The 11,601-nt window shown below is 46.8% G+C and overlaps 1 protein-coding gene across 3 annotated transcripts in view; it reads right to left on the reverse strand.

Annotated features, from left to right (window-relative positions):
* The window catches only part of LOC134340741 (zinc finger protein 229-like), a 65,683-nt gene extending 61,706 nt beyond the window's left edge, over positions 1-3,977 (reverse strand). The window contains exon 1 of one of the 3 annotated variants that reach the window (XR_010016619.1): positions 3,961-3,976. The gene's annotated coding sequence lies outside the window, so the exon portion shown is untranslated. Of the gene's footprint in view, positions 1-2,980; positions 3,506-3,960 lie in introns of those variants that run through there. The other 2 variants (XM_063038216.1, XM_063038217.1) reach the window with 2 other exon arrangements.
* Positions 3,978-11,601: the final 7,624 nt, after the last annotated feature.

Consider the following 11,601-nt stretch of genomic DNA (forward strand, 5'->3'; position numbering starts at 1 on the left):
GTACATGTTCGGTATGCTGGGTGGAGCAAAGTTATCCACCAAACTCGATGCAAAACTCAGGGTTCTGGCAGATCTGTTTTGGTCCCAAGTCACAGCAGCTCACAACCTTTATCGTACCATATGGACGCTATGCCTTCAAGGAGACTCCCTGTTGGCATCTTATCAGCCCCTACTTGATAAGCACCAAATTCCTGTTTGAAGCAGACCACACGCCACTTGTCAGCCTCCTCAGCCCAAAACACTTGGATGACTCACCTCCACCTCTGCAAAGATTCAGAATGGGGCTTATGCAATACTGTTACGGCACTGAGCAAGTCCCCGGCAAATCTTTCAAACATTTTGGTCCCCTAATCTGAGGAAAGACATTCTTGCCATAGAGGGAGTACAAAGAAGGTTCACCAGATTGATTCCAGGGATGGCAGGACTTTCATATGATGAAAGACTGGATCGACTAGGCTTGTACTCATTGGAATTTAGAAGATTGAAGGGAGGATCTTATTGAAATGTGTAAAATTCTAAAGGGATTGGACAGACTAGATGCAGGAAGATTGTTCCAGATGTTGGGGAAGTCCAGAACGAGGGGTCACAGTTTGAGGATAAAGGGGAAGCCTTTTGGGACCGAGATGAGAAAAAACTTCTTCACACAGAGAGTGGTGAATCTGTGGAATTCTCTGCCACAGGAAACAGTTGAGGCCAGTTCATTGGCTATATTTAAGAGGGAGTTAGATATGGCCCTTCTAGTTAAAGGGATCAGGGGGTATGGAGAGAAGGCAGGTACAGGGTTCTGAGTTGGATGATCAGCCCTGATCATACTGAATGGCGGTGCAGGCTCGAAGGGTCGAATGGCCTACTCCTGCACCTATTTTCTATGTTTCTAAGACCAGATACTCTGCCATGCAGAAGTGAGTGGGATGAAGCTGGCTCTGCTCTCAAAGACAATTCCAACATCTTCTTAGCTCAGGTACGTGAAAACTTTCCCGCATCACAGAGGTAAACTGGATGGAACTTGCACTGGATTGGAAAAGGAAGAGAATCGGCAGCAGGGTCCTGCAATACTGTGAGCATGGATGGCCAGCTGTTCCAAAAGGAGCTCACGAACTCAGACCTTACTGGCTTGAAAGAGACGTACTAACTATTCGTACAAACCAGCAACTTTGCCTAGAGATGCTGCCTGGTCTGCTGCGTTCTCCGGCAACTTTGCCTAGAGATGCTGCCTGGTCTGCTGCGTTCACCAGCAACTTTGATGTGTACTAACTATTCTTGATGGTTTGCTGCTACAGGGCTCCAGACTCATCATTCCTGCCAAAACCATCCACGCCAAATCATCAGTCAAATCCACCACAGGACATCAAGGCATCGAAAAACGTCCCCTAAGAGCAGGGCAGTCCGTGTGACGGCCTGGCCGGGAGATTTTACGCAAAGCAATGTGAAACACACAGAAAACGGCACACAAAACCTCTCCGTCCCACAGGCGTTCCATGGAAAATTGCAGACACAGGCAATTTCCAGCTGAAAAGAGGCAAATACCCTCTCCGTGTGGATTACTGCTCGCGGAACGTTGAGGTGTCTGAGCTGTCCTTTACATCCTCAGCTGCACTTACACAGCACCTGAAAGCTGCTTTCGCTCACCATGTAACAGCAGAAGCACTTCTGTTACTCAGGATTCAATGCCGTTGCTGGAGTCTTTGAGTTCAAACAGCAGACAAGCAGCCCACGGTACCCGCAGGCAAATGGAGAAGCCTCCTGCCAAAGGCAAAAGAGCACCATGGTCGCCTGCGATCAGGACATCACAAGGTGAAATCAGGAGGAAGAGGTGCGCGCTCGTGCGCCTTCAAAGTCCATGAAAGGCAGAGGAAGGCCTGGACCTTGGGACAAGGTGGTGGCACCTGTTCAAAATACCTCCACCCACTCCGACACTTCTAGGAACCCATTCAGGTCGGGTCGTTTATCTTTCCCACTGCAGAGATACTCCCACTCCATAGCCTAACAACTTAGGGCAAGTGACTAAACAGGCAGAATAATCCTCTCACTTTGCCAGTGTGTTCAGGCAGTCTATCAGACCTCTATTAGATTTCGTGTTTGTTTTTTAAAATGAGTTCTAACGTTGAAAACATTTCATAAACTGAGACTGTTCTTATGAAAACGGAACTGTTGCAAAAACAAACTGATGAAGACAAAGGACTAGAGGGTGTTAAAGCAAACAGAAAGACAGTTACAATGTTGGCAATTCTTTTTTATGTTTATGCGAGAAGCGCAAGTTATGTGCCACAGGTAAAGTGAACTGAATTAATTTCAGTGATTATAATTTCAATGCAATTATATGGACAAGAAGTACAAACCTAATTTTTCCTTCCCCCCGCCCCCCCCCCAAGAATGGGAGATGTCTCTGAGTTGGACAATCCACACCAGGGGTGCATGAAAAAGAGGTACTTTAAAAAAAAATCGGTATGGCTATTGAGATTTTGAAGGCAGAGTTTCACGGCAGTTTCTCTGATTTCAGGAGCGACCAATCAGCAGGTAGCAGTGCGTAAAAAGAGCCACCTTTCGGTCAGGTTTGCGTCCCTAAGATTTAAAAGGCATAGCAGGGTCAATAGCACAGGGCAATAGGACCAACGAATAGGATCCACTTTTGTACAAACTGTGCAAATGCAACTATAAACGAACAGCAATAAATAACACAACAGGATTAAAAAGTCCTCAAGGTGAGATCATTGGTTACGGGAACATCTCAATGGATGGGCAAATGAGTGCAGCCCCTTCTGTTCAAGAGCCTGATGGGTGGTGCCAGTCCTGAAGCTCTTGAACCCCTAACTGTTGGCAGCAGTGAGAAAAGAGCATGTCCTGGTTGGCAAGGATCTCTGACAATGGATGCTGCTTTCCTGTGACAGAGTTTCATGCAGATGTGACCAATGGTTGGAAGGGCTTTACTGGGCCGACATTTCGTACAATTTTCTGTTCAAATGCAGCGGTGTTCCCATACCATGCCATGATGCAGCCAGTCAATATATTCTCCACTACACAGCGATAGAAGTTAGTCGAAGTTTCAGGTGTCATGCCGTATCCCCACAACCTCTATGGTAGACGCACTGCCGTGATTTCGCAACTGCACACACAGTAATAGTAACACCCAGGAATTTAAAGCTGCTAAACCTCTCCACATCTCATTCTCTGATGAGGACTGGCTAACGAACAAGAGAAAACCTGCAGATTCTGGATACCCAAGGCAATGTACACAAAAAAGCTGGAGGAACTCAGCAGGTCGGGCAGCGTCGATGGAAATGAATAAACAGTTGACCTTTCGGGCCAAGACCCTTCACCAAGAGGTGTGATTATGACACCACTTGGCTGAATTTTCGGCCCACAAAAGTGTTGTCATCAGCAAAATTGAATATGCTTAGGCACACAGCCACAGGTCCAATACAAGAGGAGTCAGACCAAAAGTGATTTTCTCAAGAACTACAGCAGATGGAAGAATTTTGGTTATTTTTCATGCAGCACTAATTGGCATTTTCATTGACTGGAGGGTAAACTCTTTATCCGAGATTAATTCGGAATTATATTTTCATTTCGAGTTCCTAATCCTTGGATTTAGACAGCTGGAAGATCCGTTTCCTCCTATTCCCTCACGCTGCGCTTCGGAACACGCCCCGTGAACTGGCGGGCAAACTGCTGGGGAGCGTCACCCATGGCTGTTTCCTTACCCAGAAATCCCCACGAGCGAGAGACCCATCTATCCGCCACGGTCCCCGCGATACGCATGCGCCACAGAGAGGGCGCCGCCACCACCACTACCTACGCAGAAAGCCTCCCCTGGGGCCCGGGTGCGGATCCTGGGGCTGAGAGAGGGAAAGGACCGGGATGCGGAGCCTCGATGTATCCGGAGCTCACAGTAACTGTCCCTCAGACGCGGTTCGGACGCCGGTGCCGATAACATGCCCGCCCGGAGCCCCGCTCTCCTACCTCCTGTCGAGTGGGAGCCTTTTGACCACTGAGCGCATGCGCGATTTCCCGGAACAAGAAGCGCCCCGTGCGCATGCGCACTTAATCGCCTAGTCGCGGGGGGGGGGGGAAACAGAGGATTATCCAAATAATTATCCAAGGATTATTTACAGAAAAAAGAAATAAACAATCGCAGTTTCAGGCTGATACCCTTGTTCAGCACTGAGAAGGAAGGGGGAAGATGCCAGTATGAAAAATATATAGATAGGGGAAGGGGGGCAAAGAGGTTAGTAGGCAGGTGTTAAGTGGAGACAGGTGGCTGGGAAAGGTCAGGGGCTGGAGAAGAAAGAATCTGACAGGAAAGGAGAGTGAACCCCAGGGTAGAGGTAAGGAGGAGGGGGCCCAAGGTGAAGCAGGTGAGACGTAAAGGCTCACTGAGGGGGAAGAGAGGAAGGGGAGGGGCGTGTGGTGTTGGAATTTGTTTGCTGGAGGGAGAAATCGGTATTCATGCCATCAGGGTGGAGGGCACCCAGCTGGAATATAAGGTGTTGCTCCTCCGCCCGGACGGTGGCCTCACCTTGTCACAGGTGGAGGCCTTGGATCAACATTGGACGGGAATGGGAATCGGATTTAAAATGTTTGGCACCAGGAGCTCCCGCTTGTGGAGGTGCCGCAGTTGATGAAGCCAGCCTCTGGGTGCAGGAGCAACATCTTACATTCTGTCTGGGTTCCCTCCAACCTGATGAACTGAACAGTTGTACTCTGGCCTTGTCTATTTGAGTGAGAGTCCCAAGGAAAGCTCCCTCTTCGCCCGAATCATGGTCTTTTGAAGAACTGTTTTTGAGTGACATTTGCTTTTATATTGGCGCATTTCATTCATTTTGCTCTTTGACGTGGAATGGCGACTTGCCGCATCTCCTGCGGCTGGCCATTTTACTTGCTCTTTGTTTCACCCGTCTGTGTAGCTCGAGCCGAGCTCTGCTGTCAGCTCTTTCTGACTGCATCTTGTTTGAACCCTTTTTTTGTACAGCTTCTAGCTTCACCACGACATCATCTTTGTGCCTGGCCTCCGCCCGTGGCTGACGAACATTTTCACTCTGCCTGACCATAGTAATCGCTTCCTCGAGTGTGAGATTTCCCTGCATCTGGAGTTTCTCTGACAATTTGGTGTCTAGTAGGCAGACAGCAATCCTGTCTCCAATGAGCTCATCTCTCAGATGTCTGACGGGGCATACAATGCTGTGATGAAGTCATTTACGCTTTCATCTGTCTCCTGTTTTCTGGAGTTGGACTTCCCTTCTCATATATCACATTTCGCTTTCCTGTGAAATATTCTTTTAATTTCTCATGCATTGCTTTGCACTTCATTTTCTGAGCACCTGTCAATGCCAATCCACCCATGATGTCGCAAACAACAGGAATTCTGCAGATGCTGAAAATTCAAGCAACACACATCAAAGTTGCTGGTGGACGCAGCAGGCCAGGCAGCATCTCTAGGAAGAGGTACAGTCGACGTTTCAGGCCGAGACCCTTCGTCAGGACTAACTGAAGGAAGAGCGAGTAAGGGATTTGGAAGTTGGAGGGGGAGGGGGAGTTCCAAAATGATAGGAGAAGACAGGAGGGGCAGGGATGGAGCCAAGAGCTGGACAGGTGATTGGCAAAAGGGATACGAGAGGATCATGGGACAGGAGGTCTGGGAAGAAAGACAAGGCGGTGGGGGGGAACCCAGAGGATGGGCAAGGGGTATATTCAGAGGGACAGACGGAGAAAAAGGAGAGTGAGAGAAAGAATGTGTCCGCCAGAGAAAGCAGGATCGCCCAGTGGCCACACATTTTAATTCCACATCCCATTCCCATTCTGACATGTCTATCCACAGCCTCCTCTACTGTAAAGATGAAACCACACTCAGGTTGGAGGAACAACACCTTATATTCCGTCTGAGTAGCCTCCAACCTGATGGCATGAACGTTGACTTCTCTAACTTCCGCTAATGCCCCACCTCCCCCTCATATCCCATCTGTTATTTATTTTTATACACACATTCTTTCTCTCACTCTCCTTTTTCTCCCTCGGTCCCTCTGACTATACCCCTTGCCCATCCTCTGGGTTCCCCCCCCCCCCGTCTTTCTCCCTGAGCCTCCTGTTCCATGATCCTCTCATATCCCTTTTGCCAATCACCTGTCCAGCTCTTGGCTCCATCCCTCCCCCTCCTGTCTTCTCCTATCATTTTGGAACTCCCCCTCCCCCTCCAACTTCCAAATCCCTTACTCGCTCTTCCTTCAGTTAGTCCTGACGAAGGGTCTCGGCCTGAAACGTCGACTGTACCTCTTCCTAGAGATGCTGCCTGGCCTGCTGCGTTCACCAGCAACTTTGATGTGTGTTGCTCCACCCATGATGTCATCTGCTTTGTCACCCACGTAGTGTTTCAGTGTTTTTGTTTGTTGGTCTTCTTATGCCTGAGTGGGATTGCTTGCAACTCTAAATCATTCCAAGGGTCCGAGCCAGTTCTCAAAGTTTAGAGAAATCAAAGGTCTGGGAGGGCTTTACTCGTTAGGTGAGTGGATGTAGGCACTGCAAGTATTTGCTCCATTTTCCTGTTTGTTTATTTATTATTTTATTCATTTGGATAACAAAACTCTTCTTTTCTCTCCCTGAGAGTTTGACTGACTCCTCAGCTCTGTCTGCGTCTCTCTGCACCTCCCCAGGCTAGTGGCTCACAGATTGTTTTAATATATCTACTTTTGGGGCGTAGCTTAAACGCGTTGCCTAGCAACCCTGGCCCTTTTTCAGCTCGTGCCTCATGGTGCATACAATTAGCAAACTGGCAGAGGCAGTTCAGGATGACAAATCTCTAGCTGTTTTTCATAGATAGATGTGAACAAGGGCAGTCTTACTGTAAATTCTTCCTTGTTGTGGATCTCACTGTGTCTGTAGCACCAATTCATCGACAATCGACCATTTCTGACACCGTGTGATGTTCGTTATTCAGGGTCAGTGCAGAGCACACCAGTAAAACTGCATGCAGGATACTCAACCAAAGTTCACTGACAACCCTGACTACAGTCTGTGAACTCCTCCCACATGGCATAGCAACGCTATTAACCACCACTACATCCCTCCATCTTTGGAAAAATAAAATAGTTATGTACTACTTGTTTATAGAGACTAAAATTATTTAATCTGAAATGCAGTTTTTTTCACTCATTGATGTCTTTTTGTGAATCTTTTTACAGGTTAAAAATGACAAAGCATTTGTGAACGGGGATCCCAAACACGTCAGTTTTGCTGTCCCTGTCTGGATATTTAAGGAGTTACTAGATATTTCCTTTGTGACACCAATATATCAGTTGTTGATCCTTGGAGATGAAGAAGTATCTCATCCCATATGGAAATGTGCTTTGTGTCTGAAATGAAGTTTTCTGTTGTAACTCAGTGAAATCCACTGGAACTGGGAGCTGAGAACACACCAGCATTTGTTCACTGGAGATCAGTTCTTCAACTGCATTTATTGTATGAGGGACTCACTACGTCTAATATCTGACTTGATGAATTGCCAAGTCCTCCTTCTCTCACATGTATGGGAAGGGATTTCCTCTCTCAGCCAACCCGCAGACACACCAGTGAGTTCGCAGTGTGGAGAGGCCATTCACCTGCTCTATATGCGGGAAGGGATTTTCCCCCTCAGCTGACCAGCGGAGTCACCAATGATTTCAGAGTGGGGAGAGGACATCCACCTGCTCTGTGTATGGGACAGGATCTACTCAGTCATCCCTCCTGAAGATGCGTCAGAAGAATTCACAGCAGTGAGAGGCCGTTCTGGCAAGAGATTCACCCACTCAGCCCAGCCGTGGACGCAACAATGAAACAGTCAGGTCACAGTAGGAGAGGACGATTCTCCTGCTCTGACTGTGGCAAGAGATTCACTTATTCATCTGACCTACTGGCATACCAGTCTGTTCACACTGGGGAGAGACCTTTTACCTGCTTGGACTGTGAGAAAGGATTCAATCGATCTCCCAACCTGCTGGTACACCAGCGACTTCACACTGGGGAGAGGCCATTCACCTGCTCAGACTGTGGGAAGGGATCCACTCGATCATGTGACCTACTGGCACAGCAGTGAGTTCACACTGGAGAGAAACCGCTCACATGCTCAGACTGTGGGAAGGGATTCAACCACTTGTCCGGTTTACAGACATGCCAGCCAAGTTCACACTGGGGAGAGGCAATTCTCCTGCTCTGAACGTGGGAAGAGATTCTCTCAGTCATCCCACCATGTGGCGCACTACCGAGTTCACACTGGGGAAACTGTTTAAGTAAGCGGTGTGCTGGATATTCAGCCGTCACTATTGCTGAATCCACAGTTAAGTTCAAAAGTGATTTTTTTTTGTGCCGAAGTTAGCAATTACTGCAGCTGTTCATCAAACCCAGTTTTGCTGCCTGGTCACTGGGCGTGGGAGGGAGTGTCTGCTGATTTTCACCTTTAATGGGACTGGAGGTTAATGTTCTGGATTTGTGAAAAATAAATCTGTTACATTTTAAACTTCATCTCTGGTACTTAGTGAATTTCTCACACACCCAGTGTACAGTAGGGAGTCAATTCAGCCCAGCTGGTCCCTGCCAGTGTTTCTGTTCCACAACAGTCCTTTTCAATCCATCTCTACTGTTCGCTTCTCACTCTCCCTGTGCTGATGGGTTCCAAACAGTCACCGCTCTGTGGGTGGAGAGCTTTTCCTTGAACTTCCTCTGTGACTTTCTGCAAACTGAAGAAGATGGCTGACTGCAGTTACGTCCGACAAATCTCTGGGCCCAGGAGGAATGACGTTGGTGGCTAACCAAATTATTCCCTGCTCATTTCTACATTTTGATACATTTTCGCTGCTTCTAAAGGGCTGCGCATCACACTGCTGCGTTGTTAGAATGCACTGCTGTCCGCTAAAGTCTGAAAGCAGAATCAGGAACCATGTTCAGTGGGGCAGGGTTGCAACCACAGACGGGTTGACCCAGGGCAGAGTGAGGGGCTGTGGACAGTGGTAGGGGTAAGAGCATAAGATGAGGAGCAGGGGAACAGTGGTGGTTGGGGTATGCAATGTCAGGGTAGCAACAGTTGGATGCTGATTGACAGAGTAAAATTAGGTTAATTTTGATTGTTGACACAATTGTGGTGATATCACGTGTCAGAATGTGATTGGACAGAGTTCTGAGCATGCGCAGAAATGATGGAATGATAGAGAACATAGAAACATAGACAATAGGTGCAGGAGTAGGCCATTCGGCCCTTCGAGCCTGCACCGCCATTCAGTATGATCATGGCTGATCATCCAACTCAGAACCCTGCACCAGCCTTCCCTCCATACCCCCTGACCCCTTTAGCCACAAGGGCCATATCTAACTCCCTCTTAAATATAGCCAGTGAACTGGCTTCAAACTGTTTCCTGTGGCAGAGAATTCCACAGATTCACCACTCTCTGTGTGAAGAAGTTTTTCCTCATCTCGGTCCTAAAAGGCCTCTCCTTTATCCTTAAACTGTGACCCCTCGCTCTGGACTTCCCCAACAACGGGAACAATCTTCCTGCATCTAGCCTGTCCAATCCTTTTAGAATTTTATATGTTTCAATAAGATCCCCCCTCAATCTTCTAAATTCCAGCGAGTATAAGCCTAGTCGATCCAGTCTTTCAACATATGAAAGTCCTACCATCCCAGGAATCAATCTGGTGAACCTTCTTTGTACTCCCTCTATGGCAAGAATGTCTTTCCTCAGATTAGGGGACCAAAACTGCACACAGTACTCCAGGTGCGGTCTCACCAAGGCCTTGTACAACTGCAGTAGAACCTCCCTGCTCCTGTACTCGAATCCTCCTGCTGTAAAAATATAAATTTATTTAAATTTACATTGCTGTAAAAACGTGGTTTTGTTGCTGTAAATAAAAGTTCTAATTCTTCCAAAATATGATTCTTTATTGGTAACCCACGGTACGTATAAAGAAAGTCTCAGCATAAAAAAGAGATTACACAGTTAATGAATGAATTAGATGAAGTAAAGAAGATTCGTATTTCATTACAAATGGAAGTGGAAGGAATTAAGAAAGCTACAGTACTTGAAGCAGTACAACCCAGATCATACATGGTCCAAACAGAATAAGGAGCAGTGTTAAGAAGAAATTGCAAAGACCTTAAGAAAGAGCCAACTTCAGAGTTTCAGTTAACTGATGCAGACCAGACAAGACATGGAAATAACAATGAAACACAAGAACTGTGTGAACCACTTGGAAGGTCTACTCGTGTTCGTAAACCCCCCAGAGAGACTGATAGAGACATGTTAAATTATGCATTTGCTCTGGTCAATGTTGCTAATTGTTTTTCTTTTTAAGGAAAGGAAGATGTGGTGATATCACGTGTCAGAACGTGATTGGACAGATTTCTGACCATGTGCAGAAATGATGGGCTGATCGAGAAACATGACACTGTAAGAAACGTGGTTTTGTTGCTGTTGAATAAAAGTTCTTACCCTTGCAGAATATGGTTTGTTCTTAGTAAACCATGGTACGTATAAAGAACACCACAACAATGCCTTTTGACATTGAGAATATTGCTTGCTGAGTTAAAGTGGCTACTGAGATTTCATAAACTGTATAGACTGGCTTGATAGAGGGGAAACAATGCTTTCAATGGCACTGTTCTTACCCAGAAGTCTCTGAGCTTAGGAATGTAGCATCTCTGCAAATCAAGTGTGAGAATCCAAAATGCGAATCCAAAGGTGTCCATACGTCCAGTAGACGCAAGTTTCCGGGAACCAGTGCGCTGGACCTCCCAGGTACAGCTGTCTAAACCTGAGGATTTGTAACTCTGGTGAAGAAATTTTCCGCAAGTTTATCCCGCACGAAAACATGTGATGCATCTTTTGCATACAAGCAGTCGAAGTGGAACATTGAGATCAGGTCCGGTGGCCAAAAGCGGCTGATGTCCAGACCTTGGTAACCAATGGGAACAGTTGAGACCGAGGCCTAAAAGGAAGTGCTGGGTCCAAACTTCCAGTGAATTCAACTGTAAATTACAGCGGGTCGGGATAAACAAACTCATAACTTTTGGTTCTTTAAGAACATATTTGTTGAATATCATCTGGTTCTGGATCCTTCCGGCCAGTGAGGCCATTACTTCTTTGAGTCATAGAAAAGTACAGCACAGAAATAGGCCCTTCAGCCCTTCTAGTCCATGCCGAACAATTAATCTGCCTAGTGCTATCGATCGTTCCCTTCATCACCCTGTCATCCATCAGCCTATCAAAACATCCCTTAAATCCTGAAATGAAGCTCGCTTGCCCCACAGCTCTTTCCACACTCTCACCACCCTCTGAGTGAAGAAAGTTTCCCCTCATGTTCATCTTAAACTTTTCACCCTTCACCCTAGCTGTGGGCTCTTGTTGTCCCTCCCAACTGCAGTGGAAAAAGCCTACTTGCATTTGCGCAATTTATACCCCTGATAATTTTGTATACCTCTATCAATTATCCCCTAAATCTTCTATTTTCCAATGACTACAGTTCTAACCCACTCAATCTTTCCTTGTAACTCAGGTCCTCCAGTCCAAGTAACATCCTTGTAAATTAAACCTTTTTCATCTCCTTCCTGTAGGTAGGTGACCAAAACTCCACACAATACTCCAA

Source organism: Mobula hypostoma, chromosome X2 (genome assembly GCF_963921235.1).
Source record: "Mobula hypostoma chromosome X2, sMobHyp1.1, whole genome shotgun sequence".
NCBI lineage: Eukaryota > Metazoa > Chordata > Chondrichthyes > Myliobatiformes > Myliobatidae > Mobula > Mobula hypostoma.